This window comes from Salarias fasciatus, chromosome 1 (genome assembly GCF_902148845.1).
Source record: "Salarias fasciatus chromosome 1, fSalaFa1.1, whole genome shotgun sequence".
In the NCBI taxonomy this organism is placed as follows: Eukaryota; Metazoa; Chordata; class Actinopteri; order Blenniiformes; family Blenniidae; genus Salarias; species Salarias fasciatus.
In genome coordinates, this window is record NC_043745.1 from 4,067,282 (window position 1) to 4,092,232 (window position 24,951).

At 45.3% G+C, this 24,951-nt stretch overlaps 1 protein-coding gene across 1 annotated transcript in view; it reads right to left on the minus strand.

The window, feature by feature from the left end:
* tshz3b (teashirt zinc finger homeobox 3b) overlaps positions 1-24,951 on the minus strand; it is a 40,994-nt gene that overhangs the window by 6,376 nt on the left and 9,667 nt on the right. The window lies entirely within an intron of this gene.

The following is a 24,951-nucleotide window of genomic DNA, read 5'->3' on the forward strand; positions in this document are numbered from 1 at the left end:
TACCTATCAGGGGTGGCTCAGGAAAAGCTGAGCCAGGATCATCTTGCATGAGATTGGTCAAGGTTGGCACGTGTGGTCTGATCCAACACACAAGTTCAGAGAAGTTAAAGCTGGTTCTGATCGAGGGATGTCAGGATACATCACAAATCACCCACACACCACTCGCTGGACCATAGAGCGGAGGTGGTGGTCTGAGTCGGCTGAATACTTTCTGGGAACACATTGCATCAAGATGCACTGTGGGAAAAAGGTGAGCCTGCAGAGACCCTGCCAACAACCTTTGAGGAACTGATTGACAAAGGTGTTCAAATCTCTGTAGATATGAATCCAATAGATCTTCTATGGAACTTGCTGAATAAAACAAGTTTGGTTCACAACTTAAAGTTCTCTGAATCTGTTCTGGTATCTAACACTAAGTCAGTCCTATATTTGTCAATAAAACAGGCACATTGGGGACAGGACACACCTCCAGCGCAGAGTCCGTTTCAATGATTCTTATTATTTTGGCATCGGATAAGGGGAACCCGTGTGTTATTTGGTCATATTGTTATGGCTCAAGTGTGTATCAGGGCATGGTAATTAGGCTGCAAACAAAACTCCACATCCTGCCTTGAGTTTTGTGAGAATATAACAGTAATAGCTGCGCAACCTGCCAGCACCATCACACCACACACTTCAGCTGTTGCCAACTCCCATCTCCCTGCGAGTCGTGTGCTCATGTGCAACTGTGTGTGTGTGTGTGTGTGTGTGTGTGTGTGTGTGTGTGTGTGTGTGTGTGTGTGTGTGTGTGTGCTAGCACTGCATCAGCAGCAAAAACGGAGAGGAGTCTTTGTCATTGTCAGGCCACTGTTTGCCATCGGCGATGATACGACACCGCCGTGGGATAAACAGATGCGTGGAGACACAGATATCCCAGAGCCCATCACACATCTCTCTTTCTCTCTCACTCACACACACGTACACACACACAAACACACACACTCTCGCACCACAGTTGTACTGTAAGTGTTGTAGTCTAACAACTCTTTGCCTTGGGGCGAGCTCAGGAGTTTGTCTGTTCAGTGTGCAATCTGTTCCAGGCTGACAGAGAGGATCCACCTGAAACACCTCCACCATGCTGTCGTCAAACCTCAGGCTCATGCGCTGCTTTTTAACAATGTTGTTGTGTGTTAGCAAATCTATTTTAAAGCTCTGATTAGGTATTTCAGCAGTGTGTTTTTACATCCAGGGGTTTAACACTGCAGAGTGCGCCCACTCTCCACGGCTCTGAACTTGCTGGCCGTCCCCGCTGTCCGCCCGCCCCCCTCCCGCCCCCCTCCCGCTCCCAGACACATCCACCCGCCTGTACATACGTGCAGCCAAGCAGGCCCACATGTACATGCCATCTGTTCTGAATCAGCCAAAACGACAGCTGTTTAAGAGAACAATGCCGCGGCTGAGGGAGAAAAAAGAGAAAAAGAAGGAAAAAAAAATTGGTCACACACGGCAGCATGGCCGCTCTCGTCAAGGCCGAAACGTCGATGGCGAATCACCTCTGAAACGCGACACACACACTTCAAATTAACTGCTTTTGTCTGATGAGAACACTGCGTGTGTGTGTGTGTGTGTGTGTGTGTGCGTGCGCAGTGGCCCATCTGTGTACCTGTGTGTGATGTGTATGGAGAGACAAGGGGAAGAGAAAATCCTATTTGCCAGGCGGACTGAGTGTAGGTTTCTTCCTCCTACATGCAGAACGGAGCGTAAGGCTGCGCTCTGCTTTCAGGCGAAGGATGGAAACAATTAAACACAGACAGTCTTACAATAAATTTACACAGGCTTCTCTGAATTGGTTTGTGAATCCATCCACCTTGACATAACACCTGCTTTGTCCAAAAATGGCCTATTTAAGTTTATTTTTACCGTGTTGTGTGTACCCATCCATCACCAGCGTTAATGATTTACAACCTCCGCTGTCCAGCGGCCCTGCGAGACGAGCTGAATCATCCCCACCTGCAGGTCCGCAGGGTCCTCCTAATGGCGGATCCTGATCCGGATTGCGATTTGAGGGGGGTCATGTTCATGGGTTTACAGTGACGGGGGCTTCATTGAAAAAAGGTCGGAACAACTCAGACCTTCAGCTAATATCGAAAAAACTGATTGCTGTGCATTTGTTTCCTCACTAAATACATGAGGTATTTTTACTTTCACTCAGGAAAAAGTTAAGAGAAACTATCACTTTTGAACTCTGTGTCTAATATTATATCAATAAGAGGAAGAGTGACTGGAAATGAAAATGTCAAAAACACTACAACAAAAGGAAAAAGATGAAAACACCCCCCCCCCCCCCCACTCTGTTCTACATGCAGCCATTGATAAAAATTTGTGATTTTATACTGTGCTGCAAATAGTGCTGTGTTTGACCATGGACGACCAGCACGTTTGTTTTGTCCTAACGCCGCATCGCTAACTCACTGCAGGATGTTTTCATTGCGTTCATCACGCTGTTTGTTTATTGTCTCACTCTCCATTGTTCCAAAAAGCTTTCAACTGTGTTAACAATAAATGTAAAGGAGTCTGAGATCGTGCCGGCCAATAGTGGGGGGGGGGGGGGGGGGGGGTGTCACTCTGACTCTGTACCTTCTTTTTTTTCCAATATTGTATTTATTGTTGCAGTAAATGCAGTCAAATAAATTCGGGAAAGGATTTACAGCGTAAACTGTGGAAAGAAGGAGGAGACGTGAATAAATGTGAGAGGAGGGGAAGGAGGGAGGGAGCCAGATCTTGGAAGAGAGTCAAGACTGGGGCCACACACACACACACACACACACACACACACACACATACACACACACACACACACACACACACGCAGCGATGATCCCCAAGGCCACTGGCTTAGACCCAGACCAAGAGGCTCACAAGAGTATCACCCAGAAAACTGAGAGAAATGCGCACGCACACACACACACACACACACACACACACACAGACACACACACACACACACACACACACACACACACACACACACACACACACACACACACACACACACACACACACACACACACACACGGCGTAGGAGAAGCCTGGGCCAGACGCACCAGGTATGCAGGTGCTCTTTTAATTAGCCGAGCGAGACGGAGAGAGCTGCAGATGAATTGTCAGCAGGGTGGAAGACGAGGTTTGATCTCATCTTCAGGAGAGGCGAGCTGGATGAGATCGCTGGCGTCCCGAAACGGAGGAGAGCGGGAACGAGCGGGCGAGCAGACACCAGCGTTTGTTTCTGGGAGAGCGCGGAGAGAGGGGGCTTTTGGAAATAATTCCTGACATCAGAACCAAACTTACAAATCCCCTCTGTAATAACAAATAAGGAGCACTCAAACGGGAGCAAACGGAAAAAAATCTGGACCATCAGAAACGCTCGGAGAGCTCACGGAGCTGAACGACAGAATCTCGGCGTGAGGAAATGCTCGTGCACTCTGCAGATGTTCTGATGTTAGGAAACAGTTTATCATGCTTATATAACCACTTAACAGCCCTATCAGACACACAGGCACGTCAGCGCTGTCTGTTTACACTTCAGCTCGGATCAGGCACTGTCTGTCTTCGTGTGTGTGTGTGTGTGTGTGTGTGTGTGTGTGTGTGTGTGTGTGTGTGTGTGTGTGTGTGTGTGTGTGTGTGTGTGTGTGTGTGTGTGTGACAGCGAGAGAGAGACAAAGAGAGACAGACTGTCCATATCAGCCGTGCACAGCAGCATTTTGAGACGGAGCTCCAGGCCTTGCTCAGAAGCAAGTCTCTCTCTCTCTCTCTCTCTCTTCTCTCTCTCCCTCGATGTGTCTTTTCCACGTATTTATGTGCCACATCCATCCACCCCTCTGCCACCCCCCCCCCCCCCCCCCCCCCCCCCCCGCCTTGATGAGATCCTATAATCTCCACCCTCACCTCCATCCCCTTCCATTTCTCTCCATCCCCCAGTCACCAGTGCAACCCGCGTTAATGAAGTTAATTGAATCCGAGATCGATAATGCTTAATTATTGTGATTTGACATGCACAGACAAATTGGTTAGATGGTTGCAGTGTGTGTGTGAGTGTGTGTGTGTGTGTGCCTGTCTGTCTGCAGTGGCTGCCCTGGGACCGGAGAGGCATGCGATTGATCCCGAGAGGTGTGTGATCGACCCGGACGCCTGACGAATGAAGTCGCTCTCCATCATGGAGCCACATGACTTACCGGACTGGTAATATAGTTACAATACCGCAGGAATATGACACACACACACACACACACACACACACGCACACACACACACAGCATGCCATGATTCATCAAAAAAATCCCCCCATCGGGTTTCATGTTTCTCTTCCTCGTTTACGATTTATTTACAAAAGTCTCTGGACGGAAATATCCTCCTGAATGCTTTTGTTTGTTTGTTCTATAATTTCTGTATTGCAAGCTGAATTTCTCTCAAAAAGGCAACCAGTTATTAAATTTTGAATAATAGGTTTTCTGGTACTTTTTTCAAGAAACTGTTTTATGTGAACTTTGCATGTAATTTAGAAAAAAAAAGGCATATTTTCAGATCCAACAATATATTACGGTTCTTGCAATATTACATGTTTTTATAAAATGTGATTCAATGAATACGTTTTCTTTTCATTCACAAAATAAAAACCAAAAATTATAATAACATATTTTTAAATTAAATAAAATCGATTTCAGTTTGATATCAATGAAAAATGTTGAACATCTTTTACCGTTCTGCTTTAAAAACATGTTTCGCGTTGGTTTGACAAAATAAAAAAAAATACAAAAAAACAAACAGAGAACGTGTCAACGAAAATATCACCAAAAAAAGTTATAAAACTTCCTGCTATGTGAAATAAGGTGAGTTCCTCTGCTGTGAACAGACACTGGGGTTACACTCTGCCTCGCCGTGTTTGGTGTGACGCCGTTCAGTCAAATTACAGCGATCACACAACTTTTGTCATTATCTATCTCACTAATTAAACCAGCCGGTCCTCCAAACGCAGCTCTTCCGCCTCTACGTGTTTCTATGCATCTGAATGATTCCGCCTCCTCCATCAGTGTGTGTGTGTGTGTGTGTGTGTGTGTGTGTGTGTGTGTGAACGGCTTCAGTGAGGAAGCTGATAAGTGGTAATGAACAGCTTGATAGCGCAGCATATGCAGAGCAGCGTTGGAATAAAAGCTGAGACGATATTAGCATATACAGAACGCGGTTAGCGGCGGAGTGAAGGCGGACGAGAGGAAAGGACCGGATTCCGTCTGGAGCGGCAACGGTTAGCGTGTCCGTCTGTCCGTCTGAAACACATCTGAAACGCTGCGATTACTCACAGACACATACGCTGCTGTAGCACCACTGTGTGTGTGTGTGTGTGTGTGTGTGTGTGTGTGTGTGAACCGTGTTGGCTCGGCTAATCATCTCCCCACGCCACTCAGCTGGCGAGCTCCTGACAGTGGCTCCTGCTGTTACCATGCTAATGCAAAAGTGCATGTCTGTGTGTGTACCTTCTGGCCTACAGAGCTACTGACAGAGCATGTGTGTTTGTGTGTGTGTGTGTGTGTGTGTGTGTGTGTGTGTGTTTATGTTCATGTGTATGTGTGTGTGCTTGCTACATTGTTGGATTCATTTTTCTAAGCAGACAAACTGTTAAATAAATTATATGTATGTTACTGTATGAAGGTGAATATTTTTCACAGACACACACTCACAAGCACAGAGGCATGCACACACACACACAGACATAATTGTGTAAGGTAAAGCAGTAGTAGGCCTCCCTCTGTAACCATATCTCTGCTTTCCAGTGAGGAGAGCGTCTCTTTCTGGTTTTATCCTCTCCTGTTTGCTTCTCACTCTGGTTTCACACACACTGAAGTTTCCATGTTATTCCTCATGTCGGCTGAAATCGAGCAGGATATGCCAGATGTCACACCGTTCTCTAAGCCCCGCCCCTCAAACGCAGAGAAACTTTCACACCCGTTTAGTTCTGAGCCATGAACTTGATCTCATTAAGCAGTCACCGCTGACACAGTGTTTGAGACTGAAAATGGAAACGCTCAATGCATTCTGGGTCCGTTGGCCTGAAACGGTGCTCAGAGCTACTGAAAATGCAAATGTTTGAGCACTTTCTGACTCCGTCTCCATGGAAACACGGGGAAATGCAACTTTTTGAAAACGATGCAACTGTTCCTGCGCAGCGCGGCCGTGGTAAACAGTTGTTCTGCACATTCTCAGACGAGACTTTTTCACTTGAAACGTCACATAAACGGAGGAATGTTTCAGTAGCTGCACGGCCTCTGCTGCAGCTGTTTACTTTGGCAATAAGCAACCTGTAAACCACACACACGACAAAGTTCTAAACTAAATATTCAGGCTTAAAATAGAACATAATGTTGATTCGAATCAACACAGAATAGGATTTTTTGGTTTTTTGGTAAATATCAGATACCTCGACTGGAAGGATGCGTCTATCTTGTGCATCTAAATTATTTTTGACCATGAATGTGGATAATATCTATTTCCCCTTCATAGTAATTAAAGTTTCTCCTCCAGCAGAACAGAAGTGAAGTAAATGTCTTCTTGGAAGAGCTGCGAATGTTTACTCATCGGCCGTGAAACTTTGAGGATGAACTCTGAACTCTCACACTACACTGCTGCATCAGCTGAAGTTCATACTACAGTCTGATTTTTACCTTCAAATATAAAGTCTGCTGGACCTGTTCAAAAGCCTTTAAACTCTTCTGAATCACATTTCATTATGAGGACAAGGCATGCTGGGAAAAATGTGCTGTAAGAAACTAGTAGAAACTGTGCACCACATTAAACAACTGCATCCATCACATGAACTCACTTTTTGTAATGAGAGATTTATTCGTCAATTACGATGAATAGTCACAATTGAGATCAATGTTTTATCATAAATATAAGGGAAATGGCTTATTCTCGTCAACGACTAATGCAAATAAGTTATTTCAAACTTTCACATTTAATTTTAACATTTTATTATGTGGTTTTATAAGCATAAGAACATTTCTAAGATGTTTAAATCCACATGAGTAATTTAAGCAATTCTTTCTTGACTATGTTAGTATAAGGTTTGTGGGTTTGTGGGTACATATAAAAAAAAGTCTTTTATTTGGGGGGGGGGGGTGTTATTCTGTTTCCTACATAGTGTAAATTAATATCCATCTGTATTTTTCACATGAAGCAGATGTTCATGCAGCTAATGTGGGCGTCTCCCAACGCAGGGAGGATTTTAATGTTCAGATCTGGAGGAATTTAGTCAAGAACGAGCTGAAAGTGCTGCTGCGTGTGTGTGTGTGTGTGTGTGTGTGTGTGTGTGTGTGTGTGTGTGTGTGTGTGTGTGTGTGTGTGATCAGACGATTTCTTCCCACAAATACGTAGAATATCGTGGTGGCTGGCAGTCTGTAAACGCTCCTCTGTCTCTGCCTTTGTTATTCAGATGGCTCGCATTCGGAGCAGTCGCACTCTCAAAGCCCACAGGGCGACCTCAGGTCATGAGCACCCGTCCCTCGGGATGTGTGTGCGCGTGTGTGTGTGTGTGTGTGTGTGTGTGTGTGTGTGTGTGTGTGTGTGTGTGTGTGTGTGTGTGTGTGAGCAAAAAGAAAACCCAGCAGGGTGTGTAGAGTTAGCCAAGCAGGGCCGAGCAGGATCCGTCATTCCCAGCCTCTCCTCTCTCCTCCTCTGCCTCCATCACCTCCCATCTGTTTCACACTCCGGAATGTTTCCCCTTTCTTCCGTTAATTCCTTCGTCTTCGGCCGCCGCCGGTTCACCGGGGGACGGATCAGACGAGCCGGGAGGCGAGAGGGCAGAGCAGCCCCGGCCAGACGAAACACCAGCGACATTACAAACAATAATGAAGCTAAATGGCAGCAACAGCTGAGCAGGAATGTTGAGAAAGAGTGGAAGAAAAGTGTATTTCGTCTCTCTCTCACACACACACACACACACACACACGCACAGACTGGCTGCTCTCGGGTTAGCGGCTGGGTATCTATTACCTGCCAGTCTGCTCTGATCTCTTCGGACAGCTCTGATCAGAAGATGTCATCCGACCCACTCCACCGGGCTCGCCGAGGAAGTCGGGAACAGCGAGCGTTTGCGAGCGCGCACGTGTGTGTGCGTCCTCCCAGTAAATCACACAGTGGTCTGGGTGTAAATAAAGTGACAGGATCACTTTAAGGTCCTGTCAAGTAGGCAGGAGGCGATTATGATAACGCCCGCTCTGTTCCAACGCAAACGGACACACTTAGATTCACCGGCCGCAGGATAATATACAAGATATAGCTCTTTTTTTCCTTCCCACTGTCTTTCTGCCCGCCGCTGTGTTTCTTTTCCTTTTTTTTCTCCCTCACATCTCCTGAGCGATAATGCTTTGAATATTTACTGAGAGGAGAGGAGATCACGGCTTCAGGTTGATTTGAGTTTCACACTTTTAAATCTGTATGTAAAAACTTTGACTTAATGGCCAATTTTCCCAAAAAAAAAACAAAACAAAAAAAAAAAAAAACTGCAATCAACTCAAACAATTTAACAATAACTTTGTAATGAAAAAGGCATTTATTCAATGTACTTCTGCTGTAAATGAGCCAAGCATACAAAATGTTACAAAGAAAAGTAGCTGGAAATGTTCCACGTATTTAGTTTTGGGTCAACAGTGACCTGAGGAAGAACATGCAAACTGCATCTGCTGGAGACACGATACGGTACAGAGACACTGCCGACTGACCTGGCTGACCAGGCTGGAAAACTGAGCATATTTGCTGCTGCTCCTGGTGGAAATGGAGGCTGGTTCGACTGTTTCGACCACAAAGTCGAGGAAAATATTAGGAGTTCTGTGATTCTGCTGGCAGATAAGAGCGTTTCTCCACACTGGTACTGAGAGCTGCAATGCAATCGCAGATTAAAGGTCAGCGGTGCTAAAAATTCAGCAGTAGGAAAAAAAGAAAAAAAAAATCCCAACGCAGTTATTCAGTTATTGTAATGCTGTGCTTTTCTGCAGGGGCTGACAGACCAGAGGATCCGTGCACAACCATCCATGCACATACGTTCATATGGATCTGTGACGGTCAAGTCTGCACGTCAAATTGATTTCACGTCATTTGAAAGCGTGTCGGTAAAATTATGGACAAGAGTACGACTTAATGTGCCTGAAAAAGTGTGAATTGTGGAATTGATTTTCAAACTTTTCAAGTCAGATTTGCTCACCTCTTCTTTTACCTTTATCTGATGAGCGCACGTGTACGTGCACACTTCAGCGAAATACAGCCAAGACTTTTAACACAAGTGCATCTCTTTTTTTTTTAATAAACTCTGAAAACTAATAGAAAGTGCCTTCAACATTGTGCAGATTTTTGAACGATGAAGATGAGGATTTTCTCCGGTGAATTGGTGTATTCATACACCGTGTGTCTGCATGCTGCATGCATCTGAACGGTCGCATAAATAAAATAAAAACATCCAGTTTTATAAAGCAAAGATGAGGGTTAACTTGCGATTGTGTTGATTTTATGTCAGGCAGATGTGTAATTTAATAAAGCTGTGGACAAATGACGACTTGAACTGAGCCTTTAAAATGTGAACTCTGCAATGCTTTTCAGATTTTTTTCATATTTTTTCAACCAAATTTGCTCATTTCTTCTTTTCATTTAAATGCCCACATATGCACGTGGATGCATCTGCTAAATATCTCAGCACAAATCCGTCTCCTCTTTGTGACAAATTTGAGAATTTGTGAAACCTGCATAACAAGCAAAATGTATGTAGTGAAAACGCTGAAACCACATGCACATTTTGTGTGTTTTTTTTTTAGATTTAGCATTGGTTATTTCAATGCAAGACTCAGACTTTCTGCATTCAACATGGTGCATGAACGCAATTTTCATAAAAATGTTTTGATTTAAAAATATAAAAAAACAGTCTTTTCAGAGCGTGCATGAGGTTTGGATATGCAATTTAATGCAAATGTGGAAAAACGGCGGCCTGAATACTTGAACCTTGTCCTGCTTTTGAATTGACTGGTTTTGTGAATCACTCACACGCGTGTGGTCAAATTCCCCAAAACATTTCCGGATCTTCATGCCAGCGCATCTCCACTGCTCTACGAATGGAGGATTTCCAAAAACGGAATTTGCACAACAAACAAACGGCAGATGTAAAAGAGCAGTGGCAGAGCTGGGTGAGAGCAATAAAAGGTGTGAAATGTGAAGGGTTTTGGAGGCAAGAAAAACGGCTTGCAATAAAGCTGGAAAACAGCACTGCTCCGAGGCAATTTAGACTGCAAAACACAAACCATTAAGTTTGTGCATTATCTTTTAATTTAATCTTGAATGATTTATAATCCATCACGCAAGGCTTCAACCATATCCAATTATTCTCTGCTGCTTGATTGACAACAAAGGTGATTTATTAAGCTAATAAAAACTGATGTGCTCTCCACTTGCTCTGAAAATAACCAGCTGGACGGAGAGCTTAAAGACACACTCGCCCACCAGCACACCTACACACTTCTCCCCGAGAGCCGCCCGATCAATACTGGGATCTGTGTTTGTTCCTGAAGTGTGTGTTTTTTGTTTACAAGGGAAAACGTGTGCGTGCGTATTTGTGTGTGTGTGTGTCAGAGAGAGAGAGAGAGAGAGAGAGAGAGAGAGAGAGAGAGAGAGAGAGAGAACCCGGCGCTGAACAATCACTTAAGCATCTCTTTACTTAAAAGAGAAATCCGTCTCCATCCGTTCCTGGTTGCTCTCTTGCTGCGCCAGAAACGTCGGAAATCAAAACGTCAGGCGTGGTGACGAGTGATGGTTTCTCCCCGATGCAGGGCCGAGTGATTATATTAGGCTTTAATTCCTCCGTCTACGGCATATATGTCATCTTAGTCTCCGCTTTATCTGCTAATGTTACGCTCAATCACTTGATATTAATGGAAAAACAGAGAGGCAGCGGGCCCCGTAATGGTGGCGACTGCGTACGCGGACGTGTGCGTGTGTGCGTGTGTGCGTGTGTGTTTCTGTGCTGATGAGCAGTGGAGCAGGGCTGGGCTGTAGGGGGTTAACGGTCCAGAGTTCACATGCATATCAATGCAGGAGAGTGCCATTAAGAAATATTAGCATGTTTACAGCACCAACCCGAGTATGAGGCTCATTTAATGAAGCTTAGAGTCACACACACACACACACACACACACACACACACACTAGCGGCAGGCTTTAGAGAACACTGACGTTATGTTTTTAGGCTTAAGAGAGAGAAGGAGGGACTTTCGGTCCGCTGTCCGGATTACCAGGGAATAAATGTGCTCCGAAGCCGAGGATACATCCATCAACATGCTGGAGAGCTGAATTCCCATCAAGTGTTGGGAGTAAGATACCACGATACAACTTTTTAAAAGGACCGGCACAAGCACCAACCTTTAGCTAATGCCAGTGCCTGTTAAATGCCATAAAGCTCATTCACACTCCAAAAGAAAGCAGGATGTGGAGGTTATGCGTGGCCGTGAACCACCTCCAAACAGCCAGGACGGCTCCAGGATGCGACTGTACCTACAGTACGCACACTGCAGTGTGTAGCATCTATCCATGCACTGTGGTTACGGCAGACTGTCGACTGAGGGACTGAGCTCACTGCGTGTCACCACACACTCCGGCTCACAGTTAATGAGTGTATCAGTCAGACTTTAACCATGTTTAGCATGTAGCATCGCTGGTGTGTGAGCCCGGAACAGAGGTCTCACTCTTTAGCATGTAGCATGTAGATACTGGGTTTGGTTTTCATCCCTAGCTCAGAGGAGAGGTTAGGGAAGCTTCAAAGTGAGGGAAATGCTTTAACCTCTTCAGTTAAGGTTAGAGTGTTTTCTACATTGAAAACAAAGGCTGAAATCTGTGGTTCATAACCTTTGTGAGAATCAGTCCATCATTGGACTCACGCTCTAATATCACCACCTCTGATCTGCTACAGCATGAGAATGAAAGCAGACGTCCCCTTCCAACAAGTCCAATAAAGCACAACCAGATCAGCGGCATTAGTTCCAGCGTTTACATAAAGCCAGAAAACAGGAAGAAGAAAGACTCAGGCTCGAGTGAAAACGCCGCGTTCTCGTGCTTTGGTTTCAGAAAAGTTCTGTGTTTAAAGAGCAACGTTTTAAAAATGGTGTCTGTCTCCAATGAAACTGCAGAATGACGGAGTTAGCATTCCAGGCCACTGGTTGGCGCTGTAGTCTATAGTTAATCGGTTTCTGAGTGTTATTAGTAAAAAATGGCGATCAGACATGTTCTGCGTCATCTTGCTGCTTGTCCGGCGTGTGTCCTGCTCTTCTCCACCTTCTGTGTTTTAACATCAGCAAGTGATTAAAATGGAGCCGCTGATCCGAAGACGATGCCGTTTCCTGGACTTTGACTCAGAGTTACCGTGACGTTAGCGTGTTGGTGTGACTGTAGACATGCTACATGATGAATCTCGGGCCCTCCAGAGCCGTCAGCGCCTCTCGTCCAGGCCGCCAGGAGGGTTTCAGTTTCAAAGAGCTGTGTGTGGCGAACACAGCCAGGGAGGATGGCGTCTTGAATAAAGCCATTAATCATCATTTTTCGTCTTGTGGAAACACCAAACGACTGCGTTAGCCTGCTTAAAAGTCTGTTAGGATTCTACATATGGAAGATCTCTGCATGACTCGTCAGCAAACACACTGTTCAAGATGCAGAGAAACACACTGAGCCAGAAAAACAGAATTAAAATAATTCAGAGAGAAGCTTTCTCTTTGGCTCAAAATAACAAACATTTGATTTTTCTTGGGCGGGTCAGATTGGAGTCTCTTGCGGGACGGTTTTGACCCACAGGCCTCATGTTTGATACCCCTGCTCTATAGGAATTATTCAAGTGACGTCCATCGTCATGAGTGGCTCCGCTGCTCTGCGCTTTATGCCATATTTACAGTGACGAACTATTGGAGCACAATCACACAAATGAAGACTTCCTGCCTGAGTGCAGATTGTTGCATGATGTGTCCTGCAGAGCGGCTTGTTTTTCTAATGCAGCACAGGATTCAGATCTGCACAGCGTTACATGGATATCACAAAATCAAAGCATTAATAGGAAGAGGAGGAGAAAAACGGAGGAAACTTTTCAGAGAGGAAGTGGTCCCGGCTGCCGACGTCGTCACTCTGGAATCGAACCGCCGAGGAAAAGAGCCCAAACCACTCCGACCGAGCTCCTCATGTTTCCTGCAGTGGTGCCTGCGCCCCCACATCAGGATCAGGATCAGACCGCTTCCGCCTCACATACATCGTGTCAGGAGGGATCTCCATCTCTCACACACACACACACTCACATACAAACACACACACACGAAGATGAACACAAATACACCAGGAGCCACAGAGTGTCTGTGGTGCTGGAGACACATAACTGTGATTTGTGACAGCTGTGTGCAGGACATCATGTGACAGCTGTACACATATGCACCACACACACACACACACACACACACACACACACACACACACACACACACACAAACACAGAATGTAAAACAGACCGTTCACCATGTCTGGCTCGCCTTGACACAGGCCACAATTGATTAGTGTGATTTACAACATAACTCCCACACACTCAAACACACACACACACACACACACACACACACACACACAAACATGTTATGTCAAGTGGGTGTGTGTTTGCATGTGTGTGATCATGAGTATGTGTGGATTTTTGTGTGTGCTGGTCTGCATTTGTATCAGGGCCGAGGAATCCATAAACAGTGTCTTGTCAGGATTATGTCTGAAGTTGTTTCCTTTCTGACAGGAAGACCCAGGCTCTCTCTCTCTCTCACACACACACACACACACACACACACACACACACACACACAAACGTAGTTTTCCTTTGTGTTAATCGATGTAAATTTGGTCCTCTTTGTGTGTTTAATTTTTCGACACTATGTGGAAACCTCACTTTATCAAGAACAATGGAAAGTGCTCGTGTTTGAAGAAATGTGTTTAAATCAACTAAGTAATGCGACTCCCTGCTGCCACCTACTGCAAACAAAAAAAAAAAACTAAAAAATAAAATACAAGTTGAGTAACTTGTTCCAGTCAGAATCATATTTTTTCTATACACCAAACCAAACTTGTGAGGAAGACCGACTTTTTAAAACACTTTAAAATGGAACAAATGCGGATAGATTATATAATTACTTCCACAAACACGCAGGCGTCTGATGTCTCGGACGCTGATGAATGAGACATTTCACTGCAAAGCTGAACTCAATTTGGGGTTGAAGAAGAAATCCAGTTGGACGTGGCTTCTATCGCTCAGAGTGCAAGCAGTGTTTTTAATTTTATGCTTTGTGCACTACCAAATAGAACTATCTCACAGTCGATGCTCATTAATTTTAATGTACAAATATTTACATCCTCTAAGGAGCTACCAAGCCTTTAAGTCTCGGGACAATCCATTATATCAATAACATTTCACAGTGAGTTTAACTCTTCAGTTCAAGCATTGCTTTTTTTTTTCTCTCTTTCCTTTTTTTTTAATCCAAATACCGACGGGCTTATCTTCTTCTGCTTTCTTTACAGAGTGACACAGCTCCAGTTTCCCACAATGGAAGTCCGACTGAGTGAATCCATCACTTCTAATTGCTGAAATTCTTGACTGAGATATGTAATAGTTGCTTTGGCTTAAGCCGAGTGGTGACGATTCCTCCACATCTGCCAAGCCAAATGAAGCCCATATGACAGGAGGGAGGTCATAAACACCCTTTATTGACTTTATTTTCTATTTAATCAGGACTGATAAGGGTTCAAGAATGCTTGGAAAATTAAGCGACTCCTCAGGAACCAGCCACTTATTTTGGTTTCACGAGCTCTGGCGTTGGTACACCCAGATAATATTTCGGTCAGGGTTCAACTCTCCCGAGAAAACATCACGTTCTGCGGCAAAGTGTTTGGGAATACGTTTCACTCACACATCAGCAGCTGTTGCTACGTGTGTGTGTGTGTGTGTGTGTGTGTGTGTGTGTGTGTGTGTGTGTGTGTGTGTGTGTGTGTGTGTGTGTGTGTGTGGGGACTGTTTAACACCCCAGCTTATAATGTCAATGAATCAATAGCTACATGTTAGCCAATCAAGTGTCTATTGACGGGGTTATAAGTGCTCATGAAAGACACACACACACACACACACACACACACACACAGACGTACACACCCCGCCTGCTGTCCTGTCAGCCAAGGCCACCAATTAAACCTGTCGCTGTGTCGTCTGTCACTCATTGGTTTAACTCAATAGAGACAGAATTCACTTTTCTGGCAGGGTTATATCAATGACTTTAAAAAAACAAAGACTCAAAGATGCTTCCTGAATGGCATCATGGAAAATGAAAAGAAAAAAAGACAGACTTAAACTGAGATTTCAAGCAAAAACGCATAACGTCCAGTGCATTTTGAGGATCCATTTACCTGAAAAGAGAGCCAGAAGCATCCTTTTCAAGACACCGCCGCGTAAACGGAAGACTTTTCCGAAACAAAAATGCCAAAACGATGAGCGTTCAGTCGAAAGGTTGTCCTGAATTCAAGGTTGACTAGATCATTTTAGAAATGTGCAAAGCTGAGGGCAGAAAAAGGCACGTTTGAGGTTAGCGTGAGACTCCAGGAAGCGAAAAGTCAACGCAATGAGCTGCTTCAAGCCATGGAGATAGGACTGTGTGTGTGTGTGTGTGTGTGTGTGTGTGTGTGTGTGTGTGTGTGTGCGTGTCGGTGCTTCAGTGAGCCTGAGTATAACCCGGGGCGAGGCTGGAGGCTGAATCATTCCTGGAAGAGTGACAGAAAAGGTAGAAAGCGAAATGTTAAATGCTGACTGATGCTCTGTCTGCGGCTGCTGCTGCTTCCTTCCACCGCTCCCCGCATCTCCACACTCCCACTTCCACTCTCTCTTCATTTCCTCCTAATCTGTTGATCTGTCTGCATCCACACTGCCAAATATCACACACCAGAAAAGTATTTTGTATTACACGAATCGCCTTAATCGCGTTGGATTAACTCCTCTTTAGCCTTTTATTTTCACCTTTATATTCTTTGAAGTCCACAGAAGCCAGAGAAATTCAGCTCAGGGTCTGCCGTGACTGGATATCATGAGAGATATTGAAATGTGCCGTGCATTTTGATGGCGGCGCCGTGCACGCTGGAGCTCAGCTGCGACCCGGCTCGGAGGAGGGAGGAGAGGCGATGCTGTCGGGCAGTGGCTGCTGCGCCTCGCTGTCTGGAGGAATATCCAGTCTGCAGACGATCCCCATTACAACACGCCACGCACCATAATTCACCATTCCGCCAGAACACCTGCTGTTGTGACAACAAATCTTAGCAGTCCTCAGATAAAACGCCGTCCCGAGTCTTAATTCCAAGTAAAAACATTCAAGCACGTTTCAAAGGATTAACGGTAAATTTATGGTGCCGTATATTAGTAGAAGGATAATCCTTTGCCTTCATATTCAGTGTAAAATAAGAGTTTGTGAGAGGAGTGGGAAGAACAGTAACTCAGGGTGAGATTCATTTGTAATCGTACAGCAGGAATGCATCCTGCACACTGTGCCTCCAGCGGGGAGATGCTGCAGTGGTGAGCTGTGCTGGATCTGGGCTGTGAACGACCCTCGAGGGGAGGGAAGTCTGGTCGTATACGTTGTGATTGCAGCAGCTCAAAGCTTGCAGGACAGGCCCGGAACGCAGATTTAAGTGTTTCAGAGACGTGTGGAGGTGGAGTTAAGTGACAGAGAAGCTTCTAAATCAGAGGTCATAGTTCAGGGGTCACATTCTGTCCAATTTCATCTTGACTGAGTCGCACCGCTACAACAGTGCCATAATAACCTTTACAATGAGACTTTAAAGTTTCCCTTTGTTTTTGTGCAGAATATAGGTGATGAAAATATCTATATTTTCACAAAACCAAACACATACGACTGAAAATGACCCCAACCTCAACAGTAAGACAACTTTAATAAGACCTTCTGACGAAATATTTATGAAACTTATCCGATATAACGGTTATAACAAACTCCACTCTGACAGCCTGGCTTTGAGGCTATTGCTAGCTCGTTAGCATTCATGCAGCATCACAAACGTATGTCTCAGCTCGAGTCTCAGTGTTGTATTGTTTCGCCACTCGGAAGAAACTTGTTGAAAAATCAGTGGTTTCTTTGAAATTTCTATAATTTGCCTGGTGGTTTGGAAGCATTGGAGCCTGTTTCAGGCCAGTTTTATCCCTCGAGCCTTAAGTTTCTAAATGAAACTGATCTGACCCAAGTCATGGCACAGTGTGGTTCACATTATAAATGTAGATGTTAGTAAAGATGCTGAATATCAAAACATGATTGTTCTTCAGTTACAAACTTCACATTACACACATGTGGCAGCTGAGGATTGTGGTAAAAGATTCTGACTGTCTGAAAGCTTTGTTCATGATCCTGTCTGTTTTACACTCGCTGAACACTGATCGTTCTCAGAGAAGCTGCCGTTGTCTTCGACAGAAGCGTTTCTTCAGCTGGCCCCCCACAACTTTTATATTAGAAGAAACCCTCTGTGTTGAACCTCTTCTAAGGTCTTGCAAATATTTCCTGAATCTCTTCAGTTATTTATTCATTTAGTTTTCTTATTTTTATTCTCTTAGAGACGGCTCAGGTCACATATATGGTACAGATTTATTTCTAACCCTCTCATATGTTTCCTAACTCTTTAACGACTCCTTGGCATCACATTTCGTTTTGTGCTTGTGGGGCTCAGTGCAAAATTAAGTCAGTCTATGGAAAATGGAAGCAATAATTCAAGCAAAGCTCCCAATTGTAACAAATAGTTTAGCACTCTTTATACATTTTTTTTTTTTAACTGAAGAAGAAACAAACTGGTTTGAATTTTCCTTAAAATGACAATAGAGACAAAAAGTTGAGGTTTACTTGGACCTTATCCTACATGATGGATAAAATAACGTCTGTGTGTCATCCTGTTAGTCCGTCTATCTGCGCGCTCACTTCCATGTGTGCGTTCCTCTCCCATGCCGTTGTTATGTCTGAAGCCTGGCTCTGCCTGTGTGTACAGAACGTTTGGTTCCACCGGTGTGCTCGCGCTGTATAAACTCCAGATAATAAATGGTGGTGGGAAAATGAGGGACGTCAAAACACACTGGGAGCCGGCCTGGGAGATCAAAGCCGTGTCACAGGAGGAGCGAAGGCTTGAGATTCTGTCTGATTCCTCACCGGCGATGTAAATGAAGGGATGAAAGCTTGTGATGCGGTGCATGCAAGTGCAGTGTATTAGCATGTTCACGTGGAGCACGCACACACACACACACACACACAAACACACACGCACACACACACACACACACACACACACACTCTGCAACGCCACAAACAGGCAAGTGTGGCTCGATTACAGACGCCAGCCAGAAGAAGAAACACCACTTGATTCAGTGCATCTAAAACATTAAAGGTTAAAAGAAACCTCACTGTCTGAAGACAACAGGACAACTCTGTGATGGCTGAGGCACGAAAAATCAACATGGCCACGATTTCGCCAGGAAAGAAAGATAACCCTAACGTCGACACTGATCTGGTGCTTAATGTTGGGAACAGTAAAGTAACCTGTGATCCGTCACGATGGGGAAAGGTGCAACCATGTGTCATCCGCCTGGTGAAGGAGCAAACACACAAACGTGACAAAAAACAGAAGAGCGGTGGACGACGCTGTTTTCTCAAATCTTATTGAGAAAGCCCAAAACAGGTGAATCTAACATCTAATCAAATTTCGGGGAACTAATTCAAAATCGGACCACATTCCATCTTTGGTGTGTATTTATACAGAATATGATAAAGAGAAACTCGAGGAACTCTGAACAGCTTCCTGTGTGTGCAACCAGAGGAATCCTGAACTAATGATTTCCTGAGCTACAGACATAACAGGGGAGGACCTCGATGGGTTTGATAAACTTAAACTTTCTCCCTCCATCCATCCGTCCATCCATCCGTCCATCCATCCATCCATCCATCCATCCATCCATCCGTCCATCCATCCGTCCAGCAGCCTATAGAGGCCCGATGCTAAGTGATCCACACAGTTTGGAGCCAAAGTGGTTCCAGATGTGTTCTGATGTCACCGCACCAGACGCTCTTAATTTGAAAGAACCGGGGTGACGAGCGGACACTTTGGGACACGCTCTCCTCAAAGGCACTCACGCCATCAAACTTGTTTGTATACTAAAAAGTGGGATGAGGGTAAGCCGAGGTAGGGAATTAAAAATGATCAAGTTGGAACCTCGGCCAATTTGTCACCTCCTGCTCACTTAGTCACATCATCCGAGAGGCAATGCATTTCCGTACTGTTTGACAAGCGCGTCTGGTGGAGCATGCTGATGCCTTAATGGTTTATCCGGCTAAAACAGACATTAAACGTCTGTCACATGACTCTCTCCTCTGTTTTCTCCCATTTATTTGTTTTTTCCCCCTTTATAATAAACCATAAAATAAAACTTCAGCTGCCAGAAAAATAAGCATTATTGGAGACACTGACAGCCAGACTGTTCTCAGCATTCAGCTGCGCAACTGGAGGTGACGGATGAATCCACACCAGTTTGAAGAGCTCTTTCATTACCTCCGCCAGGCCTTCTATCTTTGATTTTTTTTTTTTTTCAAATCCTTTCTCTAGTATTTCCAGCCCATCTCCTCCTAATTAATTAGAGCAGTGCCACTGACTAAAAGGAGAGGCTGTTTTATCAGCACTCACTCATTGCACTCCTTCAAGTCTCCCTGACTGTTGGGAGACGGCGCTGGGTGGGGTCAAAAAGGGACTTTTTCAGAGTAAGTTACGTCTGAAAGAAGCCTGAGCTGTTTGTGCATCATCCTGCGAAAAGGAGAAAGAGTGCTCTTCCTTTCTCTCCCAGAAAATATCCATGTTTGTTGCATAACAATGCCTTCTGGACCCTCTTTCTGATCTCTAATTGGCTAATCGACGGACGTCTTTGCTTTCAAAGCAAGAAGGATCCAAAATAAAAGCGCTGTTCAGTTCCTCAGGTCTGCTCTTGATTCTAGAAAGTGTCATATCCTGGTGTTCTTTGACATGTGCAAATCTAATTCTGACAGGCTCAGAGCGGACACCTCAGGGCCTTCTTTGATCTCTACTGGGATTGTTGGAGACGAGGTAAAACCTTAAAGATCCTATGAAACGATATCCGACGGCTATTTGAATTTCTTCAAAGTCATGTGTTTCAGTGTGAGCAGCAGACGCATCCAGCCAGTCTGAAGACGCAGTTTACACTGCCTGAGCATTTCTACTGGATGCAGAAGAGGAAACTCCTCCCAGCACATGAATTTGATATCAAATGATGTTCAATGCCAGCTTTTTGGCCACAGAACAAGATGTACAGCACCAGCTATGAGTCCACACCCACAAGTCATCTGTCTGTCTTTTCCTTTTCTCTCACAAGTGGTTTGAGCATAATGAAGAAAAAGATGGCTACTCTTCTCACCTCGTTTTTTTTTTTCTTCCCACCTCCCCCGTTTCTCTTTGCTGGGCAAGTCCAGGACCAAGTACCAGCAAGGGTCATATCTTTTTAATTATCTTTCCCGCCTTTGATTAATTATTCGGCGTGACAACGGGCGCGTCGGTAATGCTTTTCACCTGCCGCCGCTGACTGACGGCCCCTCTGTCCAACTCAAAAGCAAACAGCTGCTGCCATGATCGCCTAGCAACCGGCCGGTGATGGATGAGCAGAAGAGATGGATGGCCACAATAAATCACCACGTCTGCCTTGGCGCGATAGAAACCGGGCGAAGGAGCGGGAGAGCTGGAGGAGAGGGAAGGAGAGAGCATGCCCAAACACTCCCAAAAGTTACGCCTGTTCTCCAAATTGGACGCGCACGCGTTGGACGTGGAGTTGGAGCGAACAGGGAAGGAGTTTGTTGTGTTAGATGTGAACTGATTTCACCAAACTGCGCAGAAAAGTGGCATCATGGAGGAGAGAATGAGTCAGGAGAATGTGTGTGTGTGAGAGTCCGGATGTCTTCACGTCCCTCACACCTTCACGCTGCACTCTGGTCCTGGTTTAATGAGCGAATGCAAAGCAATTATACGCCCTGCAGTGTGACGCCCACCACGGGTCACTCACAGCCAAGCAAAATCAGCTGTGTGTGTGTGTGTGTGTGTGTGTGTGTGTGTGTGTGTGTGTGTGTGTGTGTGTGTGTGTGTGTGTGTGTGTGTGTGTGTGTGTGTGTGTGTGTGTGTGTGTGAGAATCATTGACTCCACTGGTGACTGGCTGTCGTCTGATCAGTCAGTGGTGAAGAAACAGAATATGATGCCAGATATTAAAAAAAAAACCTAGTTTTTCTGTGAAACATGCACACTGCACACACTGGACTCACAATAAGGAAGACGGTGTGTTATGTTGAGTTACAGTGTGTGATATGTTGGGCTGGTTTTGGCCCACAGGCTTTATGTTTGACACACTCGAGCAAAGTCATGACAGAAAATAGAAGTCGAGTTAAATACAGCCATCAATTATACAAATCTAAAGACTTTAACAAAAGAAGAAGAAGAAAGAAGTCACAAATTTCCATTTCTGTAACACAAAACATCTCAGAGAGAACAGGTAACAAAAATGGCCTCCAGTCTAAATATTTCAGCTACTTCAAGTTTTCATCAAATTTCATTAAAGCTTCAGTAAAACATATTGAACAACCCAGTCTAACTTTCCTTAGTCATAAAAGTACCGTACAAATTGCAGAATAACTGCATTAGGTGAGCTTGTGAAGAGACAATGAGTCTTTTGTCATAAGTCCGTTCACGCTTCCTCTTCTTCAGTCGACGGTTCTGCCTCGTCGTGATCATGTTATGTTACGTTTGTGAGGGAAAGTGGACTCGTCAGAGTTTGGTTTCACTGTAATCTCTCAGAAAATCACAGATTTGAAAGGAGTTAATATGTTTTCCTCAAAGACAATGTGTGTTTTCCTCCGTAGAAAAACTATATTGTACGCATGGGAATGTAAAAATATGTAAAGCTGTGAAATATGACGATTGTCTACATAATGCCAAGCTGATGCTCACTTCTCAGCTCGGAAACAATCAGAAAAAGTTGGATTTTTATTAAAATAGTTGTTTAAGTCAGAAGAAACTCGCTGACTGTTTCTGGAAGCTCAGACACACAAAGAAGACCAACAGAATCAAACAATTCATTCCTCTCACTGTAAAAACACACATTTTCAAAAAGTTTTCCTTCTTTGCCAGATTTACACAACGTAAGATTTGATTCATGAACAATCTGTAACGAGCATCTATAATTTAAAAATACGCTATAAATACAAGGAGTACGAGACAGCGGGAGTGATAAGAACCGGCCTGTTGGAATAACATCAGATACTGGACTTTACACATCCTGCTGTAGCTGACAAAGAATTGAGAGAAAATCTGCAAGTAGATTAAAGAAGTTGCAATTTTTACAGTTTGTTTGACGACACTTCTTCAACACAGTTTCACTTAAAAACATCGTTTTGTCAATGGGGCATGAGTTTAATGAAATAAAATTCATTAATTTGATCAGTTAAAGCTGAGAAAGCCTTCAGTTTAAGGAAATCAGAGGGATGATCCCTCTTCAGATAAGTCGCCTCATTCTGTGATAAACATTTTCGGTGAAGACAGAAGAACCTAGGTGTAAAAAAACCTGATTTCGATGTTTGCCACGTTTTGAAACGGCTGATCAGTCGGTGTGAAGCGAGAAGCCGCTTCAGCTTCTGGCTCCTCGGGCAGCAGAACTCCGTCACTCCTTCACCTCATTTCACTCTAATTCTGCTCGCCCTCCCTTTTGTGGAGACCCCGACTGTCCAGCTCCTCGCCTTTCACCTGCCGTGTCCTCACACACACACACACAAACACACACACACACACACACACACTCACCGCTGCAGCTCAGGTTACAGCTCTGTAGAGATGCAGTCTAAATAATATAGCAGTGATGAATGGCGGGGCCAGATTCATATCCATCAACGGGCTCTTTTTTTAAGGAGCATCCATCTTCCATAAGGCCTCCTTTTGAGCCGAGAGAGAGAGAAGCTGCACGACCCAAACCCACGGGACCCGCTCGCCAGCGCTTCTGAGATTGTGTGTGTGTGTGTGTGTGTGTGTGTGTGTGTGTGTGTGTGTGTGTATAAGTTAGATAAGACATCATGACTGATACACGCCTGCGAGCAACCCCCGAGACACACGAGCAGGGCAGAGCGAGACCAACACAGGCCGGTATCGACACACAAACACGGGAGATTAATGGAGGCTTGACTGACAATCTATATATACTCAGGATGTAAAATGTGAGTAATTGTGTGTAAAATGCTCACTAAAGTTGCTGTATCAACATCACACACACATACACACACACACACACACACACACACACACACACACACACACACACACACACACACACACACACAGGGCTCGTGGTTCTGTCTTTGATCAGCCTCGGGGGGTTCGGGAGAGGAAACAAGTTCCTTCCACGACTCTCCCAACTTCACAACACTCCCTCGCTCATTCACGCGGTAATCACACGTTCCTCTCTCCTCCTCCTCCCTCCCTTCTTCCTGCAGGACTTCACAGGCAGACGACTGCCCTGCACACCAAAAACACACACGTATGTGCTCACACACACACACACACACACACACACACACACACACACACACAGACGCACACACGCACGCACACACACGAGGCCCTGGCAAGGCCCCGTTTGATAAATGACACACGTCATTGTGTCAGGAGAGAAGGGTGGGTCTGTGATGTATGGCGCGGGACGATGAGAGGGGGAAATCGACTGTTTGGCAGTGAGACGGCGCTCCTCTACTCGCCGTTCTGCCCCCTCCCCCTCCTCACCCCCCCGCCCCCACCCCCCGTTCTGGAAACCTCTGGAAACGTGCGCTCAAATCAGGTGAAACTGTAACCGAGGCGAGCCGATTCCCGCCTAATTCCTCCGGTTCGGCTGCGCTAAGCTAGACAGAAACCGGAGTTCATCGAGGGGAAAACAGCAAGGCGTACGACGGGCTGGATGTGGCGAGCGAGTGAGCGAGCGGCGGCGACGGCAGAGGGGGGAGGACGGGGGGAGGAGAGGCGGTATCAATCACAGTCCCGTTTGGCAACAGAGATACTAGTATTTCAAATAAAACAGCCAAAGCTAGACAAATAGCCTTAACATGGGGCTGTAACCTGAACGCACACGCGCACACACACACACACACACACACACACACGTCCTCCTCCTCAAAGTTCTCATAAAGCGCAGAAACAGAGGGAGGCTCCCACTTTCTTCTGGTTCCTTCCTCCTATCTCCTGCTCTCTCTTTGTCGCCAGCAGGCGAGGTGGCTGACATCTGCAGAGTGCATTTAAAGAGGGAAAAAAATGTGTCAGAGGAGTGTGATGCACTCTTTCTGCACGCACACACACACACACACACACACACACGCACACGTGCACGCGGGCGGGCGGGCGGGCGGGCGCTGGAGGCCCCCCTCGCTCGGTTTCATTAGCTCACTGGCAGGGTGGCACTTCTCAAGCTCATTACTGAGGAAGGATTTATGGCGCGGCAGCCAGTGGCGGAGAAAAGGCATCTGTCAATAATTGCAGGGAGCAGCAACTCCCATCTCCACCAGCTTTGAAATCTCATTAGGTATGCAGTTATCAGGCATAAAGATCAAAAACATTACTCAGCTCCGACAGAAACCGACCAAGAAACATTAATTAGCAACAGGCCCTCGCAGTATAAAATAAAACAGCCTTCTCCCCGACTCCTCTCATCTTTCTCTCTCACTCTCTTTTCAGCATGGGTGCTCCCTCTCTCTCTCTCTCTCTCTCTCTTTCACCTGCCTCCTCGCTCTTAACCCTCTTTGAGAGCACAAAATAGACACAAACAGGCG